At 43.8% G+C, this 14,927-nt stretch overlaps 1 pseudogene; it reads left to right on the top strand.

The window, feature by feature from the left end:
- Positions 1–1,776: 1,776 nt before the first annotated feature.
- LOC122068631 overlaps positions 1,777–14,927 on the top strand; it is a 59,484-nt pseudogene continuing 46,333 nt past the window's right edge.

Raw genomic sequence — 14,927 nt, 5'->3', positions numbered from 1 at the left:
TCGTAGAGTATTGTATGTATCGGTACCAATACGGTACGGTACGGTACGATACGCACGATACAGTGATACGTAAAAGGGGGCCCAAAATTCCCCGTAGCGTATTGGTATGTATCGTGTCGATGCCTACCGATACGGATACGTATCGGCCGATACGGCACGATACGCACCGATACTTAAAACCATGATGATAATGGAGAAGAACGTCTGTATCAAGCTGAAAGATCAAAGCAACCTAGAAAGACTTTTATCTTTGCCTTGCAGGTAGTGAAGTTATTAGAAGATGGATGTCAGGGCTACCTTGCATCAATACTAGATGTGGATGTGAAGGTTACTCCGCTGGATGAATTGGAGGTAGTCAAAGAATTCCTTGATGTCTTTCCAGATAATCTAACCCAGCTACCACCTGGCAGAGAGCTGGAGTTTGCCATTGTCTTAATTTCTGGAGCTGCCCCAATGTCAAAAACTCCATATAGAATGGCACCAATCGAGTTAAAAGAGCTATAAAAAGTTGGAAGATTTGTTGAAAAAGGGGTTTATATGCCTAAGTGTCTCACCTATGGGTGCACCAGTCTTATTTGTCAAGAAGAAGGATGGTAGTCTACGTATGTGCATCGATTACTAGAAACTGAACAAGTTGACCATTAAGAATCGGTATCCATTGCCACGCATTGATGACCTATTTGATCAATTGCAAGGTGCTAAAGTGTTTTCAAAGATTGATCTTAGATCGGCTTACTACCAACTCAAAATTAAGAGCAGTGACATACCAACGACAACTTTTAGATTCCGATATAGTCATTATGAATTCTTAGTACTGTCTTTTGGGCTAACCAATGCATCAGATGCTTTTATGGATTTAATGAATCGGGTATTCATGACGTCCTCGATAAGTGGGTCATCATTTTCATTGACGACATCTTAATTTACTCGAAGTCAGAAGAAGAACATGCAAAACATTTAAGAATGGTGTTACAAAGATTAAAGGAACAGTAGTTGTATACCAAATTCAACAAATGTGAATTTTGTCTCAAGGAAGTAGGATTCCTAGGACACGTGGTGTCCGAAAATGGGATTGAGGTGGACCCGGATAAAGTAAAAGTTGTAGTAGAGTGGGAAGCACCTAAGAATGTAATAGAGATCAGAAGCTTATTGGGCTTAGCAGGCTACTACCGGTGCTTCATTGAAAACTTTTCTCAGATTTCGACGCCAATGACTAAGTTGACTAGGAAAGGTGTAAAGTTTGAGTGGTTAGAAGAATGTGAAAAAAACTTCCAACAGTTGAAAAGGTGGTTAGTGTCAGCTCCTGTATTGACCATTCCAAATGGTATAGAAGGGATGACAGTCTATACTGATGCATCCAAGATAGGGTTGGGTTATGTTCTCATGCAGCACAACAAGGTGGTGGCATGTGCATCTAGGCAACTCAAGGAGTATAAGAAGAGCTACCACACTCATGATTTAGAATTGGCAGTGGTCATTATTGCCTTGAAAATTTAGCATCATTACCTGTATAAAGAGAAGTATGAAATATACAGTGATCACAAAAGCCTTAAGTACTTCACCCAACGAGATTTAAATGTGAGGTAGAGAAGATGGCTCGAGCTTATGAAGAACTATGATTGTGATATTTAGTATCACTCGGGTAAGGCTAATGTAGTGGTTGACGCTCTAAGTCAGAAGGCTCAGACTATATCACTTTCGTACTTAGCTGTAAGTCCACAATTGATACAGGAGGTGATATTGATGGATGAAATTCTTCTATACGAAGGAGCAACAATGGAGCTTAAGCATCAGCCATATGATGTTAAGCAGTTGACTATATCCTTGTCAACCTTGCTGGTACATCCATCCATCAGATAAGAGGTGATAGCAAAACAATCATTTGATCCTGAGCTACAAAGGATCATGCTGCAAATTCAAGAGTAGACAATGAGTGATCCTGACTTCATAGTAGCTAATGATGGGGCATTGCTATTTTGAGACTGGTTGTATGTGCCTGATGACATGGAGATACAAGATAAGATTGTGAAGGAAGCACACAGTTCTGAATACTCACTTCATCCTGGAAGTACAAAGATGTATAAAGATCTTAAACAAAACTATTAATGGCTAGCAATGAAGATTACTATTGCCTTATATGTAGCACAATGTCTTGTGTGTCAAAAGTTCAAGGTAGAAAGGCATCGACCATATGGTACTCTACAGCCACTCCTCATATCGGAGTGGAAGTGGGATAGGATCACCATGGATTTTGTCACAGGACTACCCTGTACACCTAAGGGAATGGATGCAATTTGGGTGGTAGTTGACAGGCTTACCAAACCGCTCATTTTATCCTAATCAGGACCAATTATTCCATGGATAAGTTAACCCAACTTTATATGGATAACATAGTCCATTTACATGGAGTACCAGTAAGCATTGTGTCAGACAGAGACTCGAGATTCACATCAAGATTTTGGAAGAGTCTTTAGCAAGCCTTAGGGACACAAGTGAATTTGAGTACTACTTTTCAACCACAGATTGATGGGCAATCAGAACATACCATACAGACACTAGAAGATATGCTCAGGCCTGTGCAATGGAAATGAATGATAATTGGGAAGAATACATACCTTATATGGATTTTGCTTATAATAATAGTAATCAAGCCACAATTAGGATGGCTCCATATGAGGCATTATATGGCAGAAAGTGTAAAGTGCCCCTATATTGGGATGAAGTAGGTGAGCAACGGATGCTTGGACCAGAAATAATACAGATGATGTGTGACAAGGTCGACGTCATTCGGGAAAGAATTAAAGCAATCTAATCAAGCCAAAAGAGCTATGCAGATAACCGCAAGAAAGATATCGAATTCCAAGAGGGGGATAAAGTGTTTCTCAAAATCTCTACTACCAAAGGGTTGCATAGATTCCACAGGAAGGGCAAACTAAGTCTGAGGTATATTGGCCCATTTGAGATCTTGGCTCGAGTTGGCTCCATAGCATATATGTTTGCTCTTCTGCCTTCCCTCAGCAATGTTCACAATGTGCTCCATGTGTCTATGATGAAGCGGTACATCCATGATCCATCACATATGTTGCTCATGGAACTGGAATATTTAGAAGCTCGTATAACCTACGAAGAGCAGCCCGCTGAAATCCTAGATCAAAAAATAAAGACTCTTCGTAATCGCTCCATCACTTTTATGAAAGTTCGATGGGCCAATCACTCACTTGAGGAAGTATCTTGGGAGAAAGAGGATGACATCAAAGCCAAGGACCCTCATCTTTTTGGATAACAAGGTGCTACAATTTTGAGGATGAAATTTTTAAAAAGGGAAGGTAAATGTGATATCCTACTTTCTAAACCTGGTCTAATTACCCGGTTGGTTCGGCTTAGTCTTACAGGACCTGAACCCGAGCAAGCTGAGTCAAGTATCTGATAGATCGTGGTGACAAGGGTGACTCTGAACTCAGGTTGGCCAAATGAGTTGGAGTCAGTGCCTAGTGAAGTCCGCATGCCCAAGTAGTGCACTTGTACGTATCACAAGGCCATGTACACACAATAGAGGTACGTAGCCATATTTTATACCAAGTATGCATATTAATCAATTACCGGGAGTGATATATGTGTTAGGGCCAAGCCCCATAAAAAATTCTAATGTTTGGGCTAAGTATTGGTTGACTGATGAGTGGTCATAGGTGGGTCGGACCCGTCAGTGTGACCTACGACTATGGTCATTAGAAATTTTGACCCCACAATAAATAGCATTTATTACCTTCTTTCACCTTATTTATTATTTTACATGGTGGGTGAAAAAAGCAAAGAAGAGAGAAAAAGAAGAAAGAGTAGAGAGGAATGGGGAAGAAAATGGGGAAGAAGATGATCATTGTGCGTTGCCAGGGTCAGATCTCTTGAATCTGACACTGGATTAGTGACCCTCTTCTTGAGATCTACGATTTCAGGTGAGTGAAGTCCATATTCCTTAAATCACTATCAAACCCTAAGTGAAACCCTTCGATTTAGGTAGCAATCCTTTAGATCTTGTTATGATCTCTTGAGAATGTGAATCTAAGGTTTAATAAAGGTTCTACATGTTGTTTATGAAGGATTTAGAGGAAGACTTACAAGATTTGTGAAGCATTTGTTGATCTCTTGAGCTAAAGGGAAGATTTGGGTTTTACGGTAATTCTTAAGCAAAGAGGTAAGATGCACACTTAAGACTTTGGATCGACCTTAGATCTAGGTTGGAATCATGATTTGGAGCCTTAGATTTGTGAAAAATGCAATCGAATCGACCCATAGTGGTTTCTCCAAGGTGGGATGAAGAATGGAAGAGAACATAAAAAATCCCAGTTCTGATTGGTGGGTTCCTAGGAATGATCAAAGCCACCAATCCAATGCCCTCTTGTCCTAGGTAGGCTGCTGGCTCGACGTGCGAGTAAGACCGATGGGTGACCTGGCCCATCGCTTTTGGCCCACCGGTCCAAGCAAAGCTGCTAGTACAATAGACAAGCAAGACTAGTGGGTGACCTGGCCCGTGGCCCGTAGGTCGAGGCAGAGTCCTTAGGTCGAGCGGCGAGCAAGGATTGGTGGGTGCCTTGCCTATAGTTTAACCCACCAATCTGACTTCTTGGGTCCCAATTGGGCCCAGATTTGTCAGTATCCTTCTTTAGTGATTCTAAACATATTGGGATCATCATACCTCATTGGATATGACCCTAAAGTGGAGACATACTAAACCTAACTCTTTTCGTGATAGGTTGTACTAGAAACTCAAATCATTGCACGCTAAATCTTCCTCATACTGAGGGTGATCTTCATACACAATTAGGTAAGTGGGAAGAGGACATTGCATCATTTCATTCTGGTTGTAGACTAGCCATGGCATCATTTCATTATTGCTGTAGACTAGTCATCCACGCGTGCCATTTACATGCATTGATGTGTGCATTATGAAATTCACTTATGACTTGACATGCTGATATCTTTAATTGTTAAACTTCTAGGCTTACTTTGTGATATGATATGGATGGCTTTATTATTGAATATGATGCTCTACTAGACTGGATGCCATAGTCGGCTTGGACATGAATACATTGGTGGCCCATGGAATGGGATGCGATGGCACTATGCAGTCATACTGTCTCACATAGAAGCATGCAGTTACGAATGACATATCCCTGTGCTATGACCCTTCCTAGAGGGGGTTTATGTGTTGGGTATATCACTGGGGGGAAGCACGAGTTTGTGAACCAACAGTGACAGTTAGAAGTACGTCCGGCTAATCATTAGGACTGACGACAACTTTGGTGATATAACAAGAGGGCCAATCATACTGCTTTTAATTTAATATTGTTGTGGGTCAGCATTTTACATTAATGTCACCGTGGGTCAGCAATTTACTTTAATGTCACTATGGGTCAGCATTTTACTTTAATGTTGTCATGGTTGAAAATTTACTTTTTCGGTACCTACGACTGGCCTTCTCCGATAACCCTATGGGCGTATTACCGGATGGGGTTCATGCTAGTACCAAGAGTAGACATGCACTGCGGTTGCGAGTAGCACATGACCTATGACTTAGAATTGTTGTCTAGGTGGACTAAGATAATAAAATGAACTGCACGCATATAGGTTCTTTTGTATTGCGCATGCTAGTTTGGTCTTTCTTTTCACTTACTGGGCCAGTGAGCTCATCCCACGTGCACACCATTTTTAGATGATCTTGCAGGTTATTTGGTTAAATAGCTAATATCGAGACCCACCATAGAATTTCCAGTCGAGGACTAGTGGGCCTTTGAAGATCTCAGGCATGCGGCCGAGTGCCCGTGCGATAGCTGTGTTGCAGGTCAACAACATTGATACTATATTGGGATTCTTTTTTATTACTTTAAATGTTACCCCTTGTATACTCTAGTTGTTTAAATTGTATTTCTTGTGTATATAACATGCCTACAGGCCCAAATGTAAAGTTATTATGTAATACAATTTGGGTATCAAGAGTATTGGGGTATTTACAAGTATGTATATGTAAGACTTCCTCTAAAATACAGAAATTGTTTGACTTGGTGTGTGTATGATGCGCTGTGGTTACTATATCAGATGATCCTAGCAGGCTTTGGGTCAACAGGAGTTAACTTAGTCACCGGTCCGATTTAGTATGGAACAAGGTGTGACAGCTTTGATCTTGACAGGGTCAACTTCGATGCCTCTTTCACTCACCAAGAATCCTAACAATTTCCCTATCGTTGCCCTAAATACACATTTTTGAGGATTCAACTTCAGTTGATACTTCTTAGTTCTTTTAAAAAATCTCCTTAATGTAGGAACATACCCCAGCTGATCCTTAATGTCATCCACGTAGACCTCCACCTTTTTGTACATCATGTCATGTAGAAAGATTGTAGCAACTCTCTGATAAGCTGCCCTGACATTCATTAATTCAAAAGGCATCACTTCGTAATAATAAGTTCCTAATGGGATAGTAAAGGTTGTCTTTTTGCGATCATCTGGGTGCATACTCACTTGATTGTATCTTGAGAATCCATCCATAAATGACAATAGGGCATGCCCCACTGTATTGTTAACCAACACATCAATGTGGGGCCATGGGAAATCATCTTTTGGACTCACTTTGTTAGGATTTTGGAAGTCGACACACATGCGCACCCTACCATCTTTCTTGGGAACTGGCACTATGTTAGCCAACCATTAGGGGTACTTCATTACTTGAAGAAATCCTGCATTCCACTACTTCAAGATCTCTTCTCTGATCCTCTCACTCCATTCTAGGCGCATCCTTCTGAGTTTTTACTTGATTAGCTTTGCATTGGGATAAGTAGGCAAATGGTGTTGCACAATGTTGGGATCTGTCCCAAGCATATACTCATAGGACTAGGCAAAGACTTCCATGAATTCCTTTAAAAGGCTAACCATCTATCCCGCTTCTTCATCATTCAGAGTGGTACCAATTTTTACCTCTCGAGGGCATTAGTTAGTTCCCAAATTAATAACCCGGGTATCCTCACAGATGGGTTGGGCATTCTTTGGTTTGCATTGTTTTATTAAGTTATGATATTCATTAAGATCATCATCAGAGAAAGGAGGCAAATCATACTCGGAGTCAGAGATCTCATTAATGAAAGAGGGAGTAACAGACTCAACATACACAGACCCTAAACTTTCCTTAAGAGGGAAAACAGGCATACAATCATGAACAAACGACTTGACTCTAGACTCCACAACTAACTCGATGCTCTTATCAATGGTACCCAAGTTGGTTGACTTAGCAGCATGAGTAAACTTGAAGTCTTCCCCAATGCTTGTCCAGTTTAAGAGTGGCCCGTTGGCTTGATAGATGAGCAGGTGTGGCAACGGGCCTTCTTCTTCCCCTAAGATTGCCATGGCTACCTCTTCAGTGGTGTTGTAATTGGTTTCTCCTTCCTTTGGCTGTTCTCACGCTCCTTGAAAATAAAATTTCTGAGGGGTGAAATCGGTTAAGGCCGCTTAGTCCTCTCTCAATGAAATCCAATCTCTCGAATCTATTGTTTGACACCATCCCCACTCCCTGGTCGCATCTCTGACCACCATCACAGGTCTTCTCATTGCAATTGAGTCTAGCACAGTACATGCAAACCATTATTCTTTGCGCTCTTCTTCTCTTGGCATACATGCTCCTTCCTTGGAAGGGCCTAGGCTTGATCTGGTGTAACTCTCATGCACATGCCTCTTGTAGGAAGGAGCAAATGTCATTCTTCAGATCGGTAGGGAGATGCAAAGACCAAACAAGTTTCACCTTACCTTCCCATTATCTCTTCAGGAGGATTTGCAGGCTTATTGTTTCCTTAGGTCAAATTGACATTATAGGATTGTCAGAAGAGAAGTCATCTTCAACCAATGCTATCTCTGATATATCAGTGATGTAGCTTTCCTGGTCAGTTTCCTTGATTAGCAGTTGTTCTAGCTCATGAGTAACCCAGTCGAACTCATCCTGAAAGAACACTTTGAATCCTTGTTGCATTCTGGTGGCAGTTTCATCAAACAAGGGTTCAACTTCCACAAAAGGGGAAGCTTTCTCCTTCCTTCACGAAATATCCATTGAGAGTGGGGTAATAAGAGGCGACTATCCTCATATTCATCCTTAATAACTTCTGGCCCTTCTTTTGACTTTTGTTGCTGCAGTTGCTCTCATCCGATCCTTGAGGAACGTATCCCAGACCATTTCTCCCTTTACTCACAACCATAGTAGGCATCCTGGGGACACCTTGATGATATTTTCCCAATCCCATTCCTGGGAAGTATTGCATGTTTCTCATCATCCAACTAACTAGAGGGCTCCAGATTACTTTATAGCTGGCTAGAAGTTTTTCTTTTGAGGCTCCTTTGGCAAGGACCACACAAGTCCATTCTATATCAAAACCGCTGAGTCGAAGTTTGTTGCCTTCTTTTTCTCCCTTCTCAACGTTAGCCAGAGTATTAACTATCTCGGGGTCTCCTGTAATAGTGATCACCTTCCCCTCATGTATGAACTTCACCTTTTGATAGAGACTGGATGATACCGCCTTTGGCTGGTGTAGCCATGGTCTTCCCAGGAGCATGTTGAACGAGGCCGTTATATCAATGATTTTAAAATCAATATCAAACTTGACAGGCCCAATCAATACGGATGTAGTGAGAACTCCAATGACCTCCCTTTTGGTGTTCTCAAATGTTCGCATTATCTGGTTTGATGGCCTGTAATACCCTACTTCTTAAGCCCGATCAGATTTCGCATTTGAACCGGTTTAACCATGCAGGAACCGAACCAGAGGGAGTTAGAGCGGGTTCCTTATGGGCTATGATGGCAAGGGTGACCTTAAACACCAGCTGGCCCGACAAGTCTGAGCCAGTGCCAGAAGAGACGGGAGTGCCCAAGCCATGTACATGCACCTACCATAAGGCCATGTATGGATAAAGCAGGTATTATAGCCATATTTTAAGGTATATACGTATGCTACATCGTATGCCAGGGGTGGGGTTCGTGCCGAGGCCCGAACCTTGTCAAAATCCCAAGTTTTGGCCCTCAGGTCGGCGGACAGGTGGGTGCACCCACCCACCTGAGTGACCCATCCATGTGCATTGTTCACTTATTTAGGAATTATATATATAGCTTTATGATTTTATTTTCTTTCCATTTATGACACCCGTACGTTGGTGAGGATAGTAAAGAGGAGAGAGAAAAGAAAGGGAAGAAGAAGGGAAGAGAAGGAAGAGGAAGAAGAGAAGGATTTGAGCGGCGCCAAAGCTTGATCTTCCCATTCCGGCACCGGAAGAGTGATCTTCAACTCTAGATCTACATTTGGAGGTAAGCAAGGTCGGGTTCTTTGAACATTCACCATACCCAAGCTTAAACCCTTGATTCGAGTAGGGTTTCTTGAGATCTTGTAAATCCCCTTTGAAATGATGAATCTAAGGTTTAATAGATGATTTATGTGTTGATCTTGAAGGATTTGAAGAGGTATTGACAAGGTGGAAGAAGCATTGTGGGTTTGAATTGATTTGAAGGGTTTGAAGTCATTCTTGAGCAAAGAAGGTAAGATGGTTTTCCATCACTTGAATCTAACCTAGATCTAGGTTAGAACCATCCTATAGGACCTTGAAGGTGTGAAGAATGGGTGGAGAAAAGCCCCATTTGAATCCCCAAAGAATGGAGGAAGTTGGGAAGAAACAGGATTTTTCCCACCAAGACCGGTGGGTGCAACCGATGGGCCCCTACCCGCCTGTGGGCACCCACCTGAGAGGGCAGGGGGGCCTTCGGGCACAATCGGCGGGCCCAAACGGCAGGCCATCCTACCCGTCGGTCCTAGCAGGGGCCCTTGGCTCAACCGGTGGGCCATACCGGTGGGCCCCTACCCACCGGTCCAAATCGGTGGGTAGGACCGGTGGGCCAGACTGCCCACCTGTCTGACCCACCCGTGTGGCCCCGAAGGTGATCCTTATGTCTGATTGAACCCAAATCGGACGTGTGACCTTCTTTTAATGTTCTAAACATGATTTTGTCATTGGATCGTGTTAATTTTGATTCTAAAATGGTGAAGTACTAACCCCACTCAATTATGTTAGGTTCACCAAATCCTACCCAATTCGCACCGGATCTCACCCGTACCGAACGGGAATCCTTGTATACTACAAGTAAGTGGGGAGAGGACGTTTGGCCTTGTTTCAAGGCATTGTTTGGCATTCATTTAATTATATCTAGTCTAGTCATGCCATCATGAATATGCTATGTAGATTAGTCATTCCTCACAGTGTGATGCATATGTGCTATGTTTACTTTCTAAGTGCCAATTGAATGAGATGTTTATATGTTGAATGTGGACATCATGGTGCATGATGCATTGATTGACTAGATGCCGTAGTTGGCTTGGAAACGAGTGCATTGGTGGCCCGTGGAATGGGACACGGAGGCACTATGCAATCGTACTATTATCATATAGGAGCATGCGGTATTAGGATTTTCACCATCCCGCGCTACGACCCTTCCCAACAGGGGTTAAGGTGTTGGGTTATCATTTGGGGGGAAGCAGTGGTCGCGGGTGTCGGGTCACTGTGGCGGTTAAACATAATGCCCGATGAGTCATGTAGGACAGTCGGCAACCCCGGTGGTACATTCAAGAGGGCCAATCGTACTACTTTTAAATTGCTGGAGTCAGCACCTTTATTTTCAGTCATTTACATTTCTGTTGAGAGCCGGTGGACAGCATTGTCTTTACCTTTCTGAGTACTCACAGTGGGCCTTCTCCGACAGCCCTATGAGCATATCGCGGGAGGGAGTTCGCGGCTCGTACCCGGAGTATACGTGCACTGTGGTTGTAGTAGCACTAAAACCAAGGACTTAGTAATGTTGCTTAGGTGGATGTGATTTAAAATGTATAGCATGGCATGTAGTGCATATGATGTGTTTTGATGTGTGGACTGCTGTGTGGTCCATCTTACCACTTATTGAGCTAGTGAGCTCATCCCACGTGTACACCCCTTTTTAGATGATTTTGCAGGTCATACATCTGAGGAGCACGGGGTGGGTCCCACAGTCGAGTTTCCTAAAGAGGACTAGTGGACCCCTGAGGAGTTAGAGCACAGCACTGATTGCTCATGCGAGAGTTGTGCTGCGGAACAGCAGTTCTAAGGCCGAGCTAAGCTCCACCTTTGAGGCCGTGCTGAGCTCCACTTCTGAGGCCGAGCTGAGCTCTTCTATGTGATGCCGAGCTGGGCTCAACCCTTGATGCCAAGCTGAGCTCTAGCCTTGATACCGAGCCGAGCTGTGTACTCTGATTGTTTTGGTGGATTTCCTTATGTACTTGATATTTGAATTTTATTTTTATTGTGTAAATATCATGCCTTCGGGCCCACATGTATATTATTATTGTATCACAATCCGAGTATCAAGTATTATGGGATTATTCACAGGTAAAACTTAGTCTTTCGCTGATCTGATGAGTTTATATTAGTTGTGTGTATGTTGTGGTGGAATACAGTATTTGATGATCCTGGCAGGTTTGGGTTAACCGGTGTTAACCCGGTCACTGGCCCGGTTCTATGAGAACGGGGTGTGACAAACGGTGGTATCAAAACGTGATGCTCTGCTCCACTCATAGCATACCATTAGAATCCCGTAGACTCTATAATAGGGAAATGGGGTTTGTTTAATGTAAAAGCTTTAAGAAGTTAAAATCCAAAGAAAGAAAGTATAAAAAGAGTTGCATTTAAGGATTGCATTCATGGCATACATGAGTGGAGATAAAAGGTAATTAAGTTGGTGATATAACCTATCGAATACTAGTTTGACGAAATTTCGGTAGCATAACGGCGTAAAATGGGATTTTCAAAAATTTTACACACAAACACCTGATAAACAATAGATAATATGATATAACAATGATCAAGTAGCAAAATACCTAACTAAACTACACAAGTGTTCAACATCTGATTCCACCACAAAATGATCACTATCAAAATATATTATTCCACAAATGATTCCAGTTTCAGTACAAATACAAGGAATGAGAATAAATGAAATATACAACAAGGTCTACGAAAAGGGAAAAGAGATAAACAGCTGGTGCGGGCGAGCCAAGCCCTCATTGGTCATCGTCATCATCGATGATCACCACATTCGCCGGAGGCCTAGAGTTGACGTCGAGGCGGTGATCGTAATAGTCAAACATCGCGTTCACCAGTCGTACCTCCCTTCGAAGCCGGCCAAAATCTGCTGAGATAGCATTGGTCGTGGTGTCCAAGTCCTGACCCAGCCTAAGGAAGGAATCCTCCAAAGTAGCCTGCCTCTCCAGGATGCGTTCCTCCCTAGAGGCACTCTCATCTAGCCATCTCAGTAGCTGAACTTGGCCATCCTGTAAGGCCCGCATAGAGGACATCATGCCCTCGAAGTCGTATACACCACTCCCAGGTGGTGGGGCTCTATGTGGTGAGGCTGCAGCTCTGGAAGAACTGGGACCAGGACCTCTCGACTCCCGAGGCACCTCCTCAGGGATGCCACCACCCACCAGATCCTCCTCCTCGTCCTGAGGAACGTAGTCCTCATCCTCCTCGCTGGACTCCTCCTCCATGAGGACATCCTCCATAGGGGCAGCGCTCCTACCCCTACCTCTCTGAGCTCCTGCTCTCAGAGGTGAATCCATGAGGGTGTGGAGACCCATCCTCAGGAGGTTATTCCGATCAAACCTATCAGCCGGAGTCTTCCCCTCCTCGCTGCTCAAGTCCACCCCGAAGAACTCGAAGATCCTAGTGAGGATCCTGCCATAGGGGAATCCTCCATCCTAAGGGTGAGAAGTGTGGTGCTCCATCGTCCTGAGAATGATGTAGGGGAGGCACAAGTGCTCAACACCTCCCTCTGCAGCCGTGTAAATGCAGAACACAATGAAAGCTGCCATGAAACCCACCTGGTTCCGATGACCTCCTCTGGGGAGCAGGTTGAACTAGACCAACCGGGCAAACAAACGAACCTCAGGGTAGAAGGATGTCTCGGACTCCGGACGGGTGCTACTACCGCAGATGGTCTCGTAGATGAAGTTCGACGTCGCCAGGCTCATGAATGGTCCCAGAGGCTTACTCCTGGGAGGACTGTAATATCGGTGCCCAGCTGCCGATATACCCAGGATGCTGGCCAAGGTACCCACCAACAACTGGATGTCTACCCCCTTCACCAAGCTGCTTATGGTGAACTCCCCGTATGGATATGACACCTCCAAGTTGCAGTAGAACCGACGGACTAGCTGCTCGTAGCATGGTCGGTCTATGTGAAGGATAGAATCCCAACCCAATGCTAAGAACCTCTCCTGAAGCCGAGCCTTGTGGAAGTCGTCGACTACCATGGTCTTCTCCATCATCACTGACCTCTTTAGGAAGATCGGCCAGTTGGCTGCTGCCTCTGCACTAAGGAAGTGCTCCTCATCATAGTCTGTAGGGTCAGACCGGGCAGGTCCGGGTCTCCCTGTACGAGGGGCTGAAGAGCTGGTCTCCGTACTCTTCTGCTTAGTAGCGGTGGTCTTACGTCGTACGCCAGAGGAAGATGGTCCTTTGCCGGTGCGAGATGACATCCTGGCAAGAAGAAAAGAAAAAGAAAAAAAAAGAGAAAATGACAGTATTAGAAAGGGGAAACCCAAAACCCAAATTCTTACAAAATGGAGAAGGCGACAAGCAGAGAACCTATGGACATGATGCACGGTAGGTGACAACGCAGAGAAACATGCCAAAATAGTAAAATGACAGCAAAAGCGAAGAGCATAAATAACATGGGGGGATTCGATCCCAACGCGCAAACTCATTCACAATGGGGTAAAAGCTTGAAACCCTAGATCTATAACAAAATGCCATGGTAGTGGGATCATGAAAGCACAAAAACATACCCAAATAGGCTGGGGAAGTCCATAGATAAAAGTATGGGATGAAAATCAAGGAACCCAATACAAAAAGAGGGATTTTCATGGGAATACATGGGGATTCCAAGCACAATGGACAATTCATGAAATCTATAGCATATCAAGCACAAAACAAGTGAAATGCATCACAAAGGAGTCATCAATTGAAGAAAAGGATCAAAAATTTAAGAAATCCCCAAATTTGGAAACCTAGGGCACGATTTAGGGTTTTCTCCAAATGAAGGGATAAAATCCTAATAAACTACAAACGACCACAGTAGAAACATCACAATCAAATGGAAATGCTATTCTATGGAGAAAAATATGGAAAGACAACCTAAAGTGAAGCTTACACATGCATTTCTACCCCAAGTGGAAATTCTAGAAAAGAGGAGAAGAAGAAACTTACTTGAAGGAGGGAGAGTTAAACCTTCTCAAAAGCGCCGAGGAGACCTCCAAGATCGCCCAAGGAAGAGAGGGAGAGAGAGAAAGGAGTTGGGGAAGAGACAAGACAGAATAGGGCCCTACAGGCCCTATTCGTGTTTTTACACGGGCAGGACCGACGGGCCCCTACCCACCAGTGCCACCCGCCGGTTTGAGGCACTAGGACCGGCGGGCCCCTACCCGCCGGTGCAGCCCACCGGTTGTGAAAATTGGGAAATTTTGAAGATTTTTTTCCCCTTCTCTCCTCCTAGCATGATTACATTGTTTCTCATCATTGATATTATTCCTATATTAATGTGTTATGGTCAAGTGGGACCATTGACGTACCTGTTGGGGCATTGGCCCTGTATTTTGGAAATTAAGTTACGATTTATTGTGGGCTATCATACACTACAATACCTTATGTGATGGCATATAATTGTGTGCCGAAATCAATTCTTCTGGTGTTTAACCAATATGGTGTGTGATATGTTCCAGGTACAGGGATACAATGGTACGCACTAGATCCGGTAGTAATGCCCAAGGTACCTCGCGAGGTCCTCGTCCGGTCGGTCAACCACAAAATCCCAGGGGGTCCCGCTT

The sequence above is a fragment of the Macadamia integrifolia genome, unplaced genomic scaffold, assembly GCF_013358625.1.
Source record: "Macadamia integrifolia cultivar HAES 741 unplaced genomic scaffold, SCU_Mint_v3 scaffold448, whole genome shotgun sequence".
NCBI lineage: Eukaryota > Viridiplantae > Streptophyta > Magnoliopsida > Proteales > Proteaceae > Macadamia > Macadamia integrifolia.
This window is presented reverse-complemented; position numbering and strand designations above follow the sequence as displayed.